A 12721-nucleotide genomic window follows, 5' to 3' on the forward strand; every position below is an offset into this window, starting at 1 on the left:
AACTTTATCTCCTAATTAGTGTGGTCTCTACCTTCATATCACATCATAGTGCTGATTAGCTAGGGCACTCTCTAGATTGCCCAATTTGATACCACCTTTAGCAGGTTACCAAACAAAGTGGCTCTAACTTCAAACCCAGGCTGCTAGGCTTCTTACACAGGGATGAAAGGACAGAGTGTATTAGTGTCAAAGAGATCAAAAGAAGGTTTTCAACCTAGTTGGTACCAGAACATAGTACTGGAACAAAATTCTCTTGTTTGAGTCTATTTACCAGTAATTCTAGGTGGTCTCCCATCAAAGTGCTGGAAAGTCCTCCTTAGTGTCATAGTGACTGCCCACAATCCTTACAACCAAGACAAAGTGTTGCACAAACTACGCAGGCTCTTAGGTCTCAAGGGCATTACTACATACCATGGGTCTGACTATAATTCTTCATCTGTTACTGTAACTTTAGTAGGAGGCTTTTATTTATGTCAGAGTACCCTTATAGTGTGCTGATAAAGTATTATGAAGCATTCCAAGGAATGGACATAGCTGTCTCCAAGAAATGGAACTGCTGTTCCAGTCTAGTAAAACTATCCACTTGAGTGAAAATACTTATATTGATGGTAACAATTTTGCCAGTATGTTCATGCCACTGTTGGGGATCTCACACTCCTGACAGACAGAGCCTGGCAGGAATTTAGAGCATAGATGGGGCCTAGATCAAATGAACAATTTGGAGTTAGAAACATATAGCAATGATCCTTTCAAAATCCTTTTATTTACAGAAACATTCAACTGAAATAAAATCTCTTAACAGGAGGTCTTGATTACTTTTCCATTTCCAAACCACAGATCATAATGGGGATGGAATGTGGTTACCATAAATTGTTGGTTTACAAATCATCACTGACTTGTTAGCAACAGCTAGGATGTTAGAGTTAGAGCAACAGTTTGGATGTGATAAAATAGCAAGAGCCCATTTTTCATGGCATCGTTGGAATGAATATAAATGAATTCTTCCCAGAGATTCATTGTGGTGGTTGTGGTAAATAACAAACTGCATATTTCCTGCTCATGTTGAAATCAATGGGAGTTTTATTATTGGCATCAGGAGAAGCAGGATTTGACCTTAATAGAAAAGAGAAGAGTAAAAGAGAAAAAGATGAGGAAAAAAGAAAAGAATGAGCCTGAGAGTTCTAAAATGACTAGCAATTCAGATGCCTGACTGGAGACACTTCAAAAGAGGAGTCTGAAAAGCACAAAGTATCAACAACCTGGAACTGGGGCCCCTTTTCATTTGGATTTCCTTCCAAATTTTCCTTTGAATTCTCTGTTTGTGAACTTTGAAACTGAGGAATAACCAATACTAGTGACTGCTGAAAACGCAGATTTTCAAATTTTCCTTTTTCTTGGAAATGTTTCTGCCTGTCTAATGTCACTGAAGAGTTTTCTTATTGGGTTTTGGATGAAGCCTATAAAAATCAGCAAAGGCATTCTGTCAGGGAAGCCAGCACAAACTTTCTTCCATACTTGTGTTTGAGTCATGACATAGATCACTATCAGTCACTTAACCTTGCTCAAGCAAAATCCACATTTGCTAATAGACAGAATTAGCAAAGCTTACCTCTGTCATATAGGTAAATCTTGACAAGAGTACTTCTGCATTAGAAACAGAGGAAACAGGAAGCTCTGGCCCAAAAGCGATCATCACTACTCTTGCTTAACTAGTAGACTAAACTACTCAAATTTTTTTATTTCTCCTCAAGTGCTCTATAATAATAGACTAAACAAAACAAAATAACAATGTATGCATTCTCACCCCATGGTACAACACGTCACAAACTAACTTCCTTTATTACGTGTATTCAAAGCACTCACCAAGGTCACAATCCCTAAATATAGTTGTTTAAATATTTAAAAGAGTGAGTGAAATCTCGTCCTCTAAAGTCAACAGCAAAAGTTCCAATGAATTCACATAGACTAGAACAGATGCTTGGCTAAGTCAATTCAATATTAGTAAGACTAGGATGATCTCTATTAGCTGAACATTTAGTACTTACCTACTTAGATTTTAACAGAACAAACATATAAGCATCCTTCCCAAAGTATAGACGTCCTCAAAAATAGCTAATAGGGGATTCCAATAAAGATATGAAGAGCAAATGCAAAGAATAACTCTTCCGCCCAAAAGATGTACTGGTCCATTTCATTGATGTATCCTTCAATACCCACAAACCGCACCTCCTGAGAACTCTCACCTTAATGTTCAACAACTTACTGGTCCTGAACCTCCTTTTGGACCTTCAGACTGGCACACAGATGTTCAAAACGATCATTCTGTGCAACTACTCTTGAGCATGCCGATAAAGAATTCGGATAACATGTGAGTGTTTCAGACCAGATCCTGCAGCAATGCAAAGCAGGATGAATTTAAGTTTTGCTAATGAAAACTGAAAGTGCAGTATACATTACATAGACTTTAACATATTGAGAGAGAGAAACCATCCAAAATCACCATTTTTGTTTTAAGGTAAAGGACTAATGCAGTTCATTCTTTCCCATCTGATTTTTTTGTTTGTTTGTTTCTCTATACAAAATTCTCATTATCTGCAAGACAGCCCTTTAAATAGCACATGTTGTCCCAGCCAGATGAGGAAGGTTTGTAAAGGAAAGTTGTGCCTAATAAATGTAATTTTTCCTTAACAGAGTCAGACATTGTTGAGCTTTAAACGTGTAAGAGTAGATGATCCAACTGAGATTATCATAAGAAACGTTAGAGGAATTTAATCCCATCCTTTGAACTTTAAATAAGGTTTCTTAACTGTGAAGTACACAAGGAACTATATTGACTATTGTCATAGCTGGCTAGATATCCCATATCTTACCAAAGTATTCTCTAGAAAATGATCCTTTATCTCCAAAATGTTTCTGATGTTGCTTGAAAGAGACAGCAAACACAATTGAGGCTGATTTTGGAGGAAGGATATATTCTGTGTTCTAGAAAACCCTAACCTGCCAAAAATTCACTCTCCCAAATGTAAAAGGTGGTTAGTACTTCTCAGAAGATGCACTTAAATTTATTAGCTTCGTTTTGCCTGGATAACTTATCCCAAAGCTAATCACTGGAGTACACAAGGTCTCTACTAAAGAGGTACGCGTTACCCATTTCACTAGTCTGGTAGATTTGTTTCTCATTCCTCCAGAGTGGAACAGAGGTCTTGGGTCCAAAATAGCAAAATACATGTGTTTCACAACAAGAGGACTTATATTCCTCATTAGTTCACTGCTCTGCAGAGGATTTCAGAAACACCACTTCGTATCCAGTTTCACTACTTTCCCCATGACAACTGGGATGTTCAAAAGAGAAGCATTCAAAATGGTATCTTGGAGGTGTGTCGACCTCCTTTTTTGGAAGTGAATTTGTTTTCACTAGTTTGATTTGATTACTGTATTTAAACTCTGAGTAAGTCTGGGCTATGGTTTTACTAGGTGGTACAATATCCCAGACATTATGAATAAAGGTACTGCTATTAGACTAATTTTGAAATGTTTCAGCATTTCTTTACATGGCAGACAGAATGGTTTTGTAACGTAGACTTACCTAACCTCAGCCACCTTACTTGTGCACTGGTAGCTGTCTCACTGTGCCAGCAAGGAGCATAGTAAGGGCTACTTTGCCCATCTTGAGAGGGTTTTGCAGCCTCTGCTGAATTTCCCACTCCCATGACCAGACTTTCCTGGCACTCATTTGCAGCCAGAGGCCACGTCTACTGCCTTGGTGTTTGAGCGGAATCAAAGCTCACTCTTAAGGTGTCCTAGTATGTGCCATAGTAATACCAGTTAATAAAGTACTTGCCTGACCTACATCAGTTTTGATTAAGAGCAGAACAACCCAAAAACCAGGCTTGGGATTCCAGGAATTACAGACCAGAATATTTAGAGGCTGTGCAGAGCTTACATGGCAGACCAAGTTGCCTCTGAATGTATTAAGATTCAGGCATAACAAAGTCATTTTCTCTATCAAGATGTTTAGAGGCAGTTTACTCTAATTCTGAACTTTCTCTGTTTATTTGCCAGTAACCAATGACTTCAGGTAATGACATTCTTTCAGGATCACCCACCAATGACTTCAGGTAATGACATTCTTTCAGGATCACCCTTTTAACCACCAGCACTTCTACATCCCCACTTGTCCTTTTAACTGCTGCTTTTTCTTTGGCCTTAATTCTAGAATTGGGAACTTCCACATTTCAGCATTCTAGCGTTTAAGAGAAACATTTAAGTGTTTCCTTAATAGGCGTAGTTAATGCAGGGAGCTACTCACAATCAAGTGGTAGGCTAGGAGCAGGGTGTATTGAGACCTCACTTTTGGGATATGCCCAGAGAGGCACTGAGGGGTCTTCTCTGCCAGCACAATCCTGAGAATGCTCATGAAGTTGACAGACTCTGTAGAAACTCCTGTGGAGATCAGAAGATGCTTCAAACTGGGTGCTGCTTACATCCTGCTTGATGGATATAATAGCAACTGTTTGGGCATTTGGTAGCCTTTGGCTATGTGCGTCCTACATAGCGTATAGTACTGCATACTGCTTAAAGAGCACAAAGACTGTTGGTATGTGGTTTATAAACAATGCACAAGCCAGAATGTGGTATTCAGAAAACTGATGTGTTTCTAATGTACGTAGACATTGTTGTTACTAATATCTAAATTATACCCCCCCACCTTCTAAACTGAGTCCAAAGAACCTATCCCTGCCAGGGACAACAAAGTAACCCAAATTTGGAGTTTCTCGGTCAAGATAGTTTTGAGTCATGACATTTCTTTAAAATAAACATTAGGAAATTATCCAAAAAGTGAGATCACCCCACTTTTTAAAATATCTTCCTATCTCCCAAATGTTTTGCCTAATATCAGTCAAGTTTTCCTGAAAAATTGTAGTCTGACATAGAAGTTTGCCTGTGCAATTTCAGGTGGATTAATTTCAGCTTGAAAAAGTCAGGGTGGGATTCAAAATCAGGCTTATAATGGAAGATCTTGCATCAAAATAAACTGTGGCAGAACGAAGCATCTCTCCATCTTCTATTTTCTCTCAGCCAGAGCTAACAATAACTTTGCTTCTGCTACTGAACAGCCGAGCCAAAAAACCAGAAAGACAAAAGCCAAAGACAAACCAAAAAGACAAGAAGCAGAGACAGCAAAGAAGACAGAGAGAGAAAAAAAATCTACCCCCCACACAAACATTGCCCTGAAATCTCAAAGATAAGAACAACAGCCTCTGTAAAAGTCAGTTTCGACATTAGGAGATGACAGAAGCAGCAGAGATGGCAAAGCACCTAACCTGACCTACCATCAAGAGATGCTAATGAAAACAAGATGGGAAAAATAAGGGAAGTTTGTCACTTCAAAAGAAGAAAGTAATTTTTAACACTGACAGTATGCAAACCAATAAAATACTCAGATGTTGGATCAGGTCCATATCAAAGTCAGCCCATAATTACATGAGAATCAAAAAAATGTCAAAACACAATAATAAAGATACTGTGGAGTGCTTTGTCTTTTGTGGAGCAAGCCCATCCATACCACCAAATAAGGGAAAAAGTTAAAGAGGAATTCAGTGTGATGATTACAAGAAAGAAACCATAATGGAAGGGAATGGGCAGAAGTGGGAAGAAGAGAAGAAAAGGGGCAGAAATTAATAGCAGTGAATAGTGAGTGAAAAAAAAGAGGCTGCCTTGTGCTAGACAGATACCTGAGAAAGAGCTGCAACAGTCATGTCTTGAAGAAATCTCCATATCTAAGTTTGCAGAGAAAAATCGTATCTCTCATCACTCCAACTACTACCATTAGAAAAAACACAAGCATGCCTTCAGAAATATGGGCCAGCCTTCAGGTATGAAATGGAAAAAGGGTTTTATATACCTTGAAGGTTGTCTTATTTTCCAACAATATAAGCTGGAGTAAGAAACATATCACATCTTCCCACAAAACTGACTTTGCCTGTATCCTTAGGCTATCATAGCTATATCAATACTGTCACTAGAAATTCCCAGGACAGAGGGTCAGATAGAAATTGATTCAGCTACACTGAGTAAAGTGAATGCATACAAATTTTAGTTAGTTGATAAATCACTTCAGGGTCTGGCCAGCAGCATGCTTAGTCCTAATTGCTTGACAGGGAATGCTCCCAAAAGCGCTCATCATTTATGTACCTTTACTCCTATTGAAGTGAGTGGAAGCATTAACCTTTCACTTTGGTGGGAGCAGGATGAGGCCAGCCCCAGGTGCTTTGAAAAATCTTTCCTATTTCAAAGAAAAAATTCTTTGCCCTTATAGTTGTAAATCTCCCGTCATTTAAAAATCAGACAAGAGAGTGCTTGATTTAACTCCTTACTTGTGGATACAACATTGATTATTTTGAATATTTCTTCATTACACTTTGAACTGTATATCAAATGCAAAGAAATGGAGAACAGAAAGTGTAAGCAAAGTAAAGTTATCACTAACTACTCTACCCAATGGCAAATGGAAGGATCAAAAGGCAAAAAACCCCAGCCAGATAAAACCTCCTATGCTTTCAGAGTGCACATTTACACAAAAAGGGACAGCAACCTTCTGTCTGCCTGAAGCAAGTCCTTTTTCTTCTTGCAAACACCTCATTTAATCTTGAATCATAAATAATAATCCTGAACTTCCTGCATTTTATCCTAGATCTACTACTGCAGTCAATAGGACTTTTGAAAGTGCAAGGAGCACACACTGGGCTAGAGCCTGTGGCTGTATGATCTAAGTCCAAGTCTGCACCTTTTTCTATGCCCGAAAAGTGCCCACAATTTTATGGGTAACCCCTAATTTGTTTACATTGTTTGCTTTCCACTCCCCAACCTCATAATATGAACAGAGCTATCACGATGATCTATTATAGTTGGGGCCAGTCTTGCTGTACAAAACTCTGTACAAGCTGAGAACCAAAATGTAGTCACAGCTCCAAACAGCTTGGGGATGAAATGAATTCTTTGTCTGTCCTGCATCCTAAGTGCATCCAAATTATTCTAGTATCCATATATCTACGTGGACCACTTAACTCCCTCTTGAACTCTCCTTAGTGCTTTAAATTGCTTGTCAGCCACATGTGAAAATCTCTACCTCATGTAAAATTTACATTCCAGAGCTTTCTATTACTGCTTTCTCTCAGCAGTAAGGTTTCTTCTCATCTTGGTGACACTGGAACAACGGGACCGAGCTGCTCCTGCCTTCTGCACAGATACTCAGAGTTGTGTGTGGAGCAGACATGTAATCAGCCCTGGGCCAGAATTTCAGCAGTCCCTTATTTAGTGCATCAGCATGGGGGGAGAGCTAGCTGAGACAACAAGGTAATGTGATTGCTGCTGCTGGCAAGAGGACAGATGTCAACATTGCCTCTCCTTTTCACGGAAACATACCTGGCTTTATGAAGAATAGGTTAGCAAATATTTTAATACAAATAGTAACCTCAGCAGAGCTGCCAAAGCAGGCTCCAAAGAGACTGACTTGTTTACAGTCTGGACCAGTGCCTTAAAACCTGATGTGCTTATTCAACAGAAAATTAACCCCCAAACGGGTATCATCATTACTGCAGGGAGAAGCTCCAGAAAGATAATATCCTAACTCTCTCCAGCTGAACTCAGGATATTGTCCACATTTTATCACATCAAGTGCCCTTGTAGTCATTCAGAATAAACAAGCAAATAAAGAAGTGAGGTATATCACATGTGATAGCTTGGGTCACTGGGACTGCATAGATGTTTGGATGTGGCCCAACCCCCTGCCTTCACTTGAATTACTACTGGAATCTAACTTCTTGCATTGTTTTAAGAGACTAAATTGTTCTCTCTCTGTACTTTGGTCATCCCAACTCAGATGTTATCTTTTCCTTTTCCACTCTAGTTTTTGGCTACAAAAAATATACATGAAGAAGAGTGCTGAGAAGAGCCTTTTTTTCCCAGCTGCAGAGTGTGTGCCTATGTGTCTATGGTACTGTCCTCCTCCAAACACCTTTGACAAAGATTGTAATTTATGAGGTCATTTGTTTAAGAGGTTACTAGTGATGCTCATGAAAATGAATGCTGGGTATAGATTTGACCTCGGAAGCAACGTTGGTACTACCAAACTGGTGTAGGTAAAAAGGGGTAGAAGTTGTTTCCAAAGTTACTGTAAACATTCAGTAATGGATGAAAACTTCATAGGGAATGGTCACTGGTCGGGAAAATTCACTCTGCACAGGTGTCATAATCTTTAGCTATCAAATTTCTTGGAAGATGGAGGGAAAGACTGATTGTGGAAGTATTATGCAAAGGCCTGTAATACTGGATTTACCAATAGAGACCTCGGTCAGTTTTTGTTGCATAATTCAGTTGATTTTAAGCAACCCCATGGGGGAACAAGAGAGAGAGATGATGCGTGACAGTTAAGAGCCAGGACTTTCCTATGTGACCTGCTGGCAGAGCTCTGTGGGAGGCCATGCATTGCCCCCATCCTCCACAGATGTCAGTGGCAGGCACTAGTCTGGCAGCTTCTAGGTCGAAACAAATGAGGGTGGTGCTTTTCATGCCCATTACCTGCTATGTCAAACTCCACTTCTTGATATCAGACCTCCATACCAGGTGTAAACCAAATTAACTGGATTTGGATTTCAGGCAAGTATTCATGGATCATGAAACTTTTACTGAAACTAGAAACACAAGTATTGAAAGGATCTAGAAGAAAGGGTGAACATAGGGAGTTATTGCTTGGGGTGGTCAAAGGAGATATTAATTTGTGATGGCAGAGGAATAGTGGCACTCTTGATGACTAACATGGAGGCACATGACTTATCGCCTTGTTCAACTCCTCTATCAGTGAACTTGTAGCTGGACAAGGAAGCTTCCTGAGGCTGCAGCAATATGTCATTTCTTTTAGGGATAGAGTAACAGTCTCTGTCAAAGTGGTGGGCTGTTGTTAAGAATGCAAAACTGAAGCAGCTTGTAGTTATCAAGTCACAGGAAGGTTGGGGACATACCCACTTCCACTGAAAATACCTGACAGCACCTCCTCTATACTGAAAGCGTAATAGAATGCAATGAAAATGGAAAGGTTTCCCACAGTATCCTATAAAACTTTTAAAAGAATTGTATCCCTTTTGTAGAATTCTATAACTGTTAAGAACAAAACCAGAAAAAAAGAGTATCACTTCCTCATCTGTCTGTATTTTTAGAGTACTATCCACAAAAACCTATTACAGCCAACCCTACTACATTCCTTACAACTGTCCCACAAGGGTGGTTCTTAAAGTGAAAAAGAATATCTTTTTCACTTACACAGTCTGTGAGGCTATCTAGGAAGTTTAGCGGTATACAAGTCCCTGGCGGCAATAATCAAGGTGAAGAGATTTCTCTACTAGCTCAGCCTTGTTTATCCACGTGTCTTCCTGTACACCCTTGTCTCATCTCTCTCTCTGCTCCTGAGAAGGCGAAGGAAAACCACATTCCCTTGAAAAATGTCAGACTGAACTAGAATGCAGTGTTTGGATGACTGAAAAAAAACTTACATATTTTATGAGAGCTGCTTCTGGCTTTCTTGTGCTGGAAGCAAATATTTGCCTACTTAGAAGTCTGGTTGGGTTCAAGTGGCATAGTAAAATGTTCCCTAGCTAATGCTTACTACATTCCCTGCCTTTCCTGTAAGTAGCCCAAGTTCCCTAATCTCTTCTATCTAAACTCACCAAGGGGCAGAGTCCCCTCCTCTCTCCCTTGCACCACACATGGTCTGGAACTCTGGGCCTAACTCATACCCCTTTCGCCATTCCGCGTATTAACAGCTCTGCGCCCCTGCACTGTTTTCCCTCCTCACATGCCTGGTACAAAACGTTAAGCATCCTTGTGACCTTTAAACATCCTGCATAGCTCTCCATGTCCTCTTTACGTGTTCCAGACTCATCTCCGTCTCCTGTTAGAAAATCCTGTGCATGCACCTGGCTTGATGACATCAGCATATAGGCACACAGCTGAGCTAACACATTTCAGTGAATCTACTGCAGAAGCAAATGGAAATGAATACCGCTCCTTCTGTCCCCAGTCCAACAGTTGCTCTACTATGGTATCAATTTGGCCAGAAAAGAGAGTTATCTGCAAATCTATTTTTACTGTTACTCAAATGCTGTGATGTGGGGGGTAGAAAAGAACAATACTGACAGCATTTTGATGGTGGCCACCAAAAACTGAAACTATTTTAGTTCCTTGTGCTTGAAACATCACCTTCTATCGGTGTTACTTTTTTTTTTTTTCTTCTTCTCTTTTTTCCTACTAGATGAAGTAGCTACATATTCCAGGAGTAATGTGTGAGTAAAGTGAGAATTGCACGAGAGAGCCAAGACACATACCAGTCACTATAAGCAACTACATAATTTACCTTGAATGCAGACAGTCCAGTAGCTGTGTTTCTCAAGGTCTCTGCTATGGACATTGCTTTTTTCAGTGTTGTTTTACTATACCTAAGTGGGTGATAGCTCTTTCTTTAACCTGAACAATGAGCATGCAGGAAACACCAGGAGGAGGCCCAAGGATCATATAAATCTACATGCACAGCAATATGTTTGATCTGTAACCCTGACTTTGACTGTAGAGTGCACTCAGTCCTTTTTCCTTCAAGGGTAGAGAGGTCCTGGATTGGAGGGCACTGTAAATAACTCCTGACTCCTGCTGAGCAGGACGAACAGTGAACAGAAGTGTGGGTTCATCACAGGCACCGGTTGACTGAAGGAGAGCAGCAGTGTAGGAAAACAAGTGTTATTAGGAATATAAAGTCTGCTCTGGATTCTTGTTCTGAACTTGACACCAGAGTACCAGGAAAGTCTCTGTGGGAGAGTTTGGAAGACTTCGATTCATGTCTGGTGGAGCAAACAGCAGTTGTAAAATCTCAAGAGACGAGGGCCACCCAGAGTGTGTCAGTTTATCAGCTGGACAGCTGCGGTGTGTCTGCAGATGCCAAACCATAAGCATATTGGCAGGGGAAGCACGAATTGTGGCCAGCACACAAAGTGGCTCCTGAGTTTCTGAATTGCCTGCCTCTCAGAACACACTTATGGTCCAGGCCAGCCTGCCAGCTCCCGCAAAACTACCGTGCAGCAGGCCAGTGACATAAACACACCTCACACCTGGCTTCACAGCCTTTGGGAAGATTTCTCTAATGTAGAGCATGGCAATTTGGGAATATTCTAGAACTCTGCTTACCTCCCTGCCTTAGGTAGGGTAGCGAGATGACGACACTGTAACTGGAAGGACCTTATATACTTATTGCTCCTCAACTAGAGAAACAGCCCTTTGGGAGCTACAAGCAGTGTAATACAGGGACCTTCTGGTGGCAGAGAAACCACCGAGGGACTTCATAAAACATTCTTCATCATGGGAGTGTGAGCATAGCAGTAAAGCTACTTTTGCACAAACACTTGTGGTCTTACCACAAGAGAGCCCTGTCTTTTAAACCAAAAGGGTCAGTTCTTGCCGATGGCTGCATTTTCCACCCACGTGAAAAAAAAAACCAACTGGAAAGCAAAACAAATTAATCACAAGACGAAGGCAGAGAATCATGCCTTGAAGAAGAACGTGGGCTACAGCGACAAGATAACCAACGTCGACAACAAATGCCAAAGGGAGGTGGACATGCAGTAGATTAAATATTGAATGAAGTGTTATCCAAAATATACATGATATTTTACATCAGCCTTAGGTGTCCTTCAGATGTTGTACAAGCTGTGATATTTATGATTATTGGTGTTTATAGTAGCAACAGTAGCAGCATTAATATACCAATAGGTTTTGAAGGGATAAACTGTATTCCTAATGAATTCCTAATGGAGTTCTAGCGAATCCTAATGGATTCTGCCTAATCCTAGGGTTTATTTTATCTGGATTTTAAGCTCCTAACACTGCAAATAGGGGCAGAGGATTATCCAGGCTTCTTAAAATCCTCAAACCAGTGAAGAGTTAGGCAAAGGCAGGGTGAAGAAGTTAACAGAGAGAGGAGGGTGTCCTCAGAGACTAACAAAAGATGGAGTCTGACTCCTTTCCTTGTGAAAGATCAGTGTCTCTGGAATTCTTGCAAGTAACATGGACACTTCTCTGCAAATGTATGGAAGCAGTCTCAGAGTATTATACCGACCAGGAATCAGATACCGGTGGTGCCATTTTAATGGAACTATTGGTAAAAGTTTGCAGTGATTACGCAAATATCCCAAACTCTGGCTGATGGTGATTATCACGACTGCAACACAGAGAACAACACAGACTGATTTAAACATGTTTCCCAGAGATGAGATGAATCAACACATGGTCTACATCACAGGGGTTGGACTAGACGGCCTTTAAAGGTCACTTCCAATCCAAACTATTTTATGCTTCTGTGATCTCTGCAGTTGTGTAGGCATCCTGGAGCTGAAAAATAGAGAGATGGGCATTGGGGCCCTTTAGGGAGCAGATGGTGATTTGGGATAGCAGGGGACATCAAGGTGTGTGCTAGTAAGAGAATGAGGAGACAGCTGCTGCGGTTCTATTTTTCTATTCCACCATGCCTGTGAGTTTTTATGTCTTCCTTAAGAACAGCACTGATGCCTGTTCAAAAATAATGCTGCTGGACCAGGCAGCTCCTGCAGGCAGGTGTGGGGAAAGTAGGCAGGGCTGAGCAGGCACCAGCTGTGACCGTATGCACAGTTGCCAAGTGGCAACA

This window comes from Phaethon lepturus, unplaced genomic scaffold (assembly GCF_000687285.1).
Source record: "Phaethon lepturus isolate BGI_N335 unplaced genomic scaffold, ASM68728v1 scaffold10460, whole genome shotgun sequence".
In the NCBI taxonomy this organism is placed as follows: domain Eukaryota; kingdom Metazoa; phylum Chordata; class Aves; order Phaethontiformes; family Phaethontidae; genus Phaethon; species Phaethon lepturus.